This window comes from Cnephaeus nilssonii, assembly GCF_951640355.1.
Source record: "Cnephaeus nilssonii genome assembly, chromosome: 4".
Classification (NCBI taxonomy): domain Eukaryota; kingdom Metazoa; phylum Chordata; class Mammalia; order Chiroptera; family Vespertilionidae; genus Cnephaeus; species Cnephaeus nilssonii.
In genome coordinates this window covers 31,813,905-31,820,604 of record NC_137075.1, presented here as the reverse complement: position 1 = coordinate 31,820,604, position 6,700 = coordinate 31,813,905, and positions in this window count along the sequence as shown.

The following is a 6,700-nucleotide window of genomic DNA, read 5'->3' as shown; positions in this document are numbered from 1 at the left end:
GGATGGTGGACAGATGGTGGTATTGCAGGTCCAACCCTCTCTGGTTTGGTCCTGGGCAACCTTCAGTGACGCACAGCTGCTGACTGCTAGTATGGCAAGGTGTCATCAGCGTCTTCCATCTCTGGACTGTGTCTCTTCTGTCTTCATTGCTGAAGTAGTTAGTCCTGGCAATTCCTCTCTGTTGCCGGAATCCACATGGTCTCAGAGCTGTTTTCTGAAAATATACAAACATATTCTCAACCGAAAGTTAATAAAGGAATCTTTTCTATAAATTTGACTTGCGATCCTTTTTCATTTTTTGCCCAAACGATTTTCCTTTGGCTTGTTTTGACACCATGTATGTTTTACATGGGTGTCTTGCTGTTAGCATTACAAATGAAAGTTAATTTTCTAAAGTAAAAATTTTCTAGATGTAATTTACTTACAGGATATTTTTCATTATATGATATTCTTCTACTATCCTCCCTTTTTTTATTTAAATATTAGGAGGCTTTTGGAAATTTTATGATGTAATCTTGATAGCTTTTAAATTTAAATTTTTTGCACTAAAATATGACTGCTTTAGGTTCATTACATGTTACACAACTTTACCATGAGATGATCTACCAATAAAAATTTTAGTTAACACTTTAGGAACAGCTTTTTGTCCAGTACAATTAATTTTTCTAGAATATTCGCTTATTTCAATTAACCAATTTAAGTTAGCCTGAAAACTTGACTACTATTTTACTGTCAAATTTAATACTCTAACAACAATCTTATTTTACCCTGTAAATACTAGTGGAAAGGATTATTTGCCTTCTTGAGTAGACCCTGAGCATTCCTGGTGGTAGGCTGGATTTAGATATCAAAAACCCACTTGCCCACACCATGGGTACAAGACAACTCAAACAAGTCTTGTTGGAGTGTGAGGGCAGCTGCTGTTGGCCAAGTCTCTGTCTGTTACCTGGGTCCCAATCTGAGCTGGGCATGGGAAGCTAAGCAGCCATGGGGGCAGGAGACCTCCCTCAGAAAGAGTGAGGGTTCAGGCCCCTGCAAAGCTGGGGGGGTGAGGGTCTATGCCCACCTCTGTTGACCCCCAAGTTCTCTCCTGATGGCTCCTCTGCGACTGTGCCTGACTTAGATTGTTCCTTCCTTGAGGAATCTTACACGTCTCTGGCTAACCAGCCATCCTCCGGGGCCAAGCAGGGTGATGTGAGGTTCAGTTCTTCCTCCTTGGTAGCCTATTCCCCCGTGGCCTCCATGCCCAGCACCTCTCTTGGGATCCCCTCACCTGCTGGCAGGGCCCCAGCACTGATCTCATAACTTGGGGAACCCGGGTTTCTTGAGAACTCATTTTGATTAGTCAATAACCGCAGCCTTGCAATTAACTGCTGTCACCACAAACCAACTTTCCATGGTTCACTGTTTCTCAAGAGCAGTTGACTCCTTAGTCATTTTAGCCACGTGAGAACCTCATTGAGAGATGACTGTGCACCTGAGATCAAAGTCAGAAATGTTATTTTCTGCAAATTCTGAGACTCTTCATTGTTTGAACTGACATGAGGGAGCCAAATCATAGGAACACTAGAGAAAGAGTCCCCAAGGGAAGGATTTTTACATGATACAGATGTAAGAGATGGAGATGGAATGTCCATGCCTGGGCAATTGTTTCATTCAGAAAGGATGTATTAAGCACTTTCTCTCTGTGTGGCATTCTACCAAATAAATTATGACCAATAACAGGTTTTGTTTCTAATTTTGAGGAGTGAGACATACATTAGACCAATAAACACGCGTGCATGATTGTGAATGGTATCATATATGCTGTAGAAAAAAATTATGAGAGGATGTGACTGTTTAACCTGACCTTTTATAGGGTTTGGGGAAGACTTTTCTGAGGAGGCAACACTTGCCAGTCATGCAAACATACAGGTGAAGATGGAAATGTTCTCTGATATGTTCAGGAATTTATCTTAAGGTAATCACACACCTGGAGGTTCTGGAGTTCCTGAGCATTATGAGAAATAATGAGAAATTTTGCCAACAAATAGTTTTTTCTACTTTTCAGAAAGTATGTAGAATTCCAAGACAATAGGCAGAAATTAGTAATTTGGAGTCTTTGAAAATTTAAAGCTTCTGTTTAACCAAAAGCCTCATAGCAGTAATGCAAAAACATGGATAGGTAGATGCTATTTACAATAACCTGCTGAAAAACTGGCATCTGAAGTATATAAAGAAGTCTTTAAAAACCTTAAGGAAAATAAATCAAATGTAAATGTACAAGGAATGTGGCAGGCATTCTCAGAACAGCAATCTCAAATGGCTAATAAATATCTGAAAAGATAAAGGCCCTCACCATTAGTTAGGGAAATGGTAATAAAAAGCACTATGATTTACCACTTCACACCAAGTAGACTGACCAAAATTATTAAGCTTTACAATACTAAGTATTGTTGGGAGTATTAATTGGAACAATAACTTTCTGAAGCAATTAGACAATATCAAAGACAACTGAAGGCACATATTCTATAACCTGGCCATTTCACTTTAAGGACATACCCAACCAACATTGCTGTACAAGTAAACATAGAAGCATGATAAGGAATGCTCACTAGAATTGTTTTTTATTATAAAAAATGTGGAACAACCTAAATTTCCTGAGAATGGATAAATTGTATTATTTGCATACATTGGGATATTGTGCACCCATTAAAATGAATGAACTATACTTACATGTATTAACATAGATAAATTTCAAAAATATATCATTGATTTGTTTCTTTCAGGGAGGGAAACAGGATGATTAGGAGTCAGAATTGAGAGGAGTATTTTTGTTTTTTTATGCTTTTGGAACCTAAATTTTGAATCAAGTAAACATATTAAAAATACAATTTTTAAAATGTTGAATAATAAATGGTGAATAATAAAAATGTTGCAGAGGGCTGGTATAGAATTCTTTATAAGTTTTAATGCAGACCAGATAAAAAGCTCCCACATCACTACTGCTCCCCTCATCGTTTATACCACCAAACTCTCCTAGTTTAACTCAGATAGAGTCCAGACTCCTCCCATGGCTTCTCAGCCTGGCCACTGCACTGCCTGGGAAACAAAGCTCTTGGTTTCTTCCATTATTTGCTTCTGACAACAAAGACATCAGGGGAAGAATAATATAGCAAGGAGCAGTGGATATAGGACCTATACAGCTGGGAGAGCTGTGGGCACTGAGGTCTCACTCTCCTTCCACCCTGGGGATAAACCCGCATGTGTAGAGCAGCTCCTGCCCTGGGCAGCCTTCTTGGGAAGCCCAGCTCCTCTCGCTGATCCTGTAAGCTGTTCTTCCTTCATCAAAATAATTTTCTTCCTTCTGTCAGAAAATTATCACACTGTGTGGGTTAAGTTAGATCAAGGTACTTTGCTGAGATCTGTTGTGTACATTGTCAGAATAAATATATAACTTGGCTGATGTCTACAATATGATCCGCTCAGATCTCAAAGTCCTGGTGACTCTGAGTGCAGCTCTTTAGTGATTGAGAGCTGACCCTTCCCTTGTTCCCCTTCAGCTGGATGCCAAGGACTAATCTTTTTTTATTTTATTTTATTTTATTTTTTTATTTTTTTAATTTCTTTATTGATTAAGGTGTCACATATTTGTCCTCATCCCCCCATTCCCATCCCACACCCCTCCCCATGGATGCCCCAACCCCCTGTTGAACTTAAGCATTGGTTAGGCTCATATGCATGCACACAAGACCTTTGGTTGATCTCTCCCCCCTCCCCCCACCCTCCCCTATCCTCCCTCTGAGGCCCGATAGTCCGATCGATGCCTCCTTGTTTCTGGTTCTGTTCTTGTTCATCAGTCTATGTAGTTCATCATTTCCCCTAGATGAGCGAAATCACGTGTCACTAGAGATATACTTATAAGAATTGAATGTGCGACGAGCAATAATAGTTATGCTGACAAGCAAATGAATCAGTCTGTAGTGAGTTTCTTTCTGGACCAACAGTTCTTTTGAGACCCAATATCAATGTCCACCAGTTCCTTATGAGTACATGTCGGCACTGACCCCTCAGCTCTGGATGGTGGACAAATGGTGGTAATGCAGGTCCGACTCCCTCTGGTTTGGTCTCGGCCGGGCCCAGGGGCACGGCTTCACCCGGATCCAGGGGCCCACGGCCTCACCCGGACCCGGGACCCAGCCTCACCCGGATCCAGGGGCACACGGCCTCGCCCAGACCCAGGATTCAGCTTCAGCCGGACCCAGGGGTGCGTGGCCTCTCCCGGGCCCAAGATCCGGCCTCACCCGGATCCAGGGACACACGGCCTCGCCCGGACCCGGGATCTAGCTTCATCCGGACCCAGGGGCACTTGGCCTCACCCGGACCCAGGGGCGCGTGGCCTCTCCCAGACCCAGGGTCACGTGGCCTCACCCGGATCCAGGGACCCACGGCCTCACCCGGACCCGGGGCGCAGGCTCACCCAGATCCAGGGGCCCACGGCCTCACCCGGACCCGGGGCCCAGGCTCACCCGGATCCAGGGGCCCACGGCCTCACCCGAACCCGGGGCCAGGCTCACACAGATCCAGGGGCACTTGGCCTCACCCGGACCCAGGGGCGCGTGGCCTCTCCCAGACCCAGGGTCGCGTGGCCTCACCCGGATCCAGGGACCCACGGCCTCACCCGGACCCGGGGCCCAGGCTCACCCGGATCCAGGGGCCCACGGCCTCACCCGAACCCAGGGCCAGGCTCACCCAGATCCAGGGGCCCACGGCCTCACCCGGATCCAGGGGCCCACGGCCTCACCCGGACCCGGGACCCAGGCTCACCCGGATCCAGGGGCACACGGCCTCGCCCAGACCCAGGATTCAGCTTCACCTGGACCCAGGGGTGCATGGCCTCACCCGGACCCAGGGGCGCGTGGCCTCTCCCGGGCCTGGGACCCAGCCTCACCTGGATCCAGGGGCACACGGCCTCGCCCGGACCCGGGATCTAGCTTCCCCCGGACCCAGGGGCACGTGGCCTCACCCGGACCCAGGGTCGCGTGGACTCATCCGGATCCAGGGGCCCACGGCCTCACCCAGACCCGGGACCCAGGCTCACCCGGATCCAGGGGCCCATGGCCTCACCCGGACCCGGGACCCAGGCTCACCCGGATCCAGGGGCCCACGGCCTCACCCGGACCCAGGGCCAGGCTCACCCGGATCCAGGGGCCCACGGCCTCACCCGGACCCGGGACCCAGCCTCACCTGGATCCAGGGGCACACGGCCTCGCCCAGACCCAGGATTCAGCTTCACCTGGACCCAGGGGCGCATGGCCTCACCCGGACCCAGGGGCGCGTGGCCTCTCCCGGGCCTGGGACCCAGCCTCATCCGGATCCAGGGGCACACGGCCTCGCCCGGACCTGGGATCTAGCTTCCCCCGGATCCAGGGGCACGTGGCCTCACCTGGACCCAGGGTCGCGTGGCCTCTCCCGGGCCTGGAACCCAGCCTCACCTGGATCCAGGGGCACACGGCCTCGCCCGGACCTGGGATCTAGCTTCCCCCGGACCCAGGGTCGCGTGGCCTCACCCGGACCCAGGGGCCCACGGCCTCACCCAGACCCGGGACCCAGGCTCACCCGGATCCAGGGGCCCACGGCCTCACCCGGACCCGGGACCCAGGCTCACCCGGATCCAGGGGCCCACGGCCTCACCCGGACCTAGGGCCAGGCTCACCCGGATCCAGGGGCCCACGGCCTCACCCGGACCCGGGACCCAGCCTCACCCGGATCCAGGGGCACACGGCCTCGCCCAGACCCAGGATTCAGCTTCACCTGACCCAGGGGCGCATGGCCTCACACGGATCCCGGGGCCCAGGCTCACCCGGATCCAGGGGCCCACGGCCTCACCCGGACCCGGGGCCAGGCTCACCCGGGTCCAGGGGCCCACGGCCTCACCCGGACCCGGGACCCAGGCTCACCCAGATCCAGGGGCCTACGGCCTCACCCAGACCCGGGACCCAGGCTCACCCGGATCCAGGGGCCCACGGCCTCACCCGGACCCAGGACCCAGCCTCACCCGGATCCAGGGGCCCACGGCCTCACCCAGACCCGGGACCCAGCCTCACCCGGATCCAGGGGCACACGGCCTCGCCCAGACCCAGGATTCAGCTTCACCTGGACCCAGGGGCGCATGGCCTCACCCGGACCCAGGGGCTCATGGCCTCTCCCGGGCCTGGGACCCAGCCTCACCCGGATCCAGGGGCACATGGCCTCGCTCGGACCCGGGATCTAGCTTCCCCCGGACCCAGGGGCACGTGGCCTCTCCCAGACCCAGGGTCGTGTGGCCTCACCCGGATCCAGGGGCACACGGCCTCGCCCAGACCCAGGATTCAGCTTCTCCTGGACCCAGGGGCACATGGCCTTGCCCGGACCCAGGGGCGCGTGGCCTCACCCGGACCCGGGACCCAGCCTCACCCTGACCCAGTTCCCAGCCTCACCCGGACCCAGGGGCGCGCGGCTTCACCCGGATCCGGGACCCAGCGGGGTTTCGTCTTCTTGATCCCAATTCCTGTTGGTCAATTCCCTCTCAGCAATTCCTTCGGCCATTTTCTCAGAGCTCCAGGGCAGCCACCGCAGAACTCGTTGGGCGGCGGGCTCGGCGAAGCTCCTGTGTGCCCGGTGCGCGGCGGCGGGCTGGTCCGGGGTGGCTGCGTAGGCCCTTGGGTCTGCAGCGGTGGCC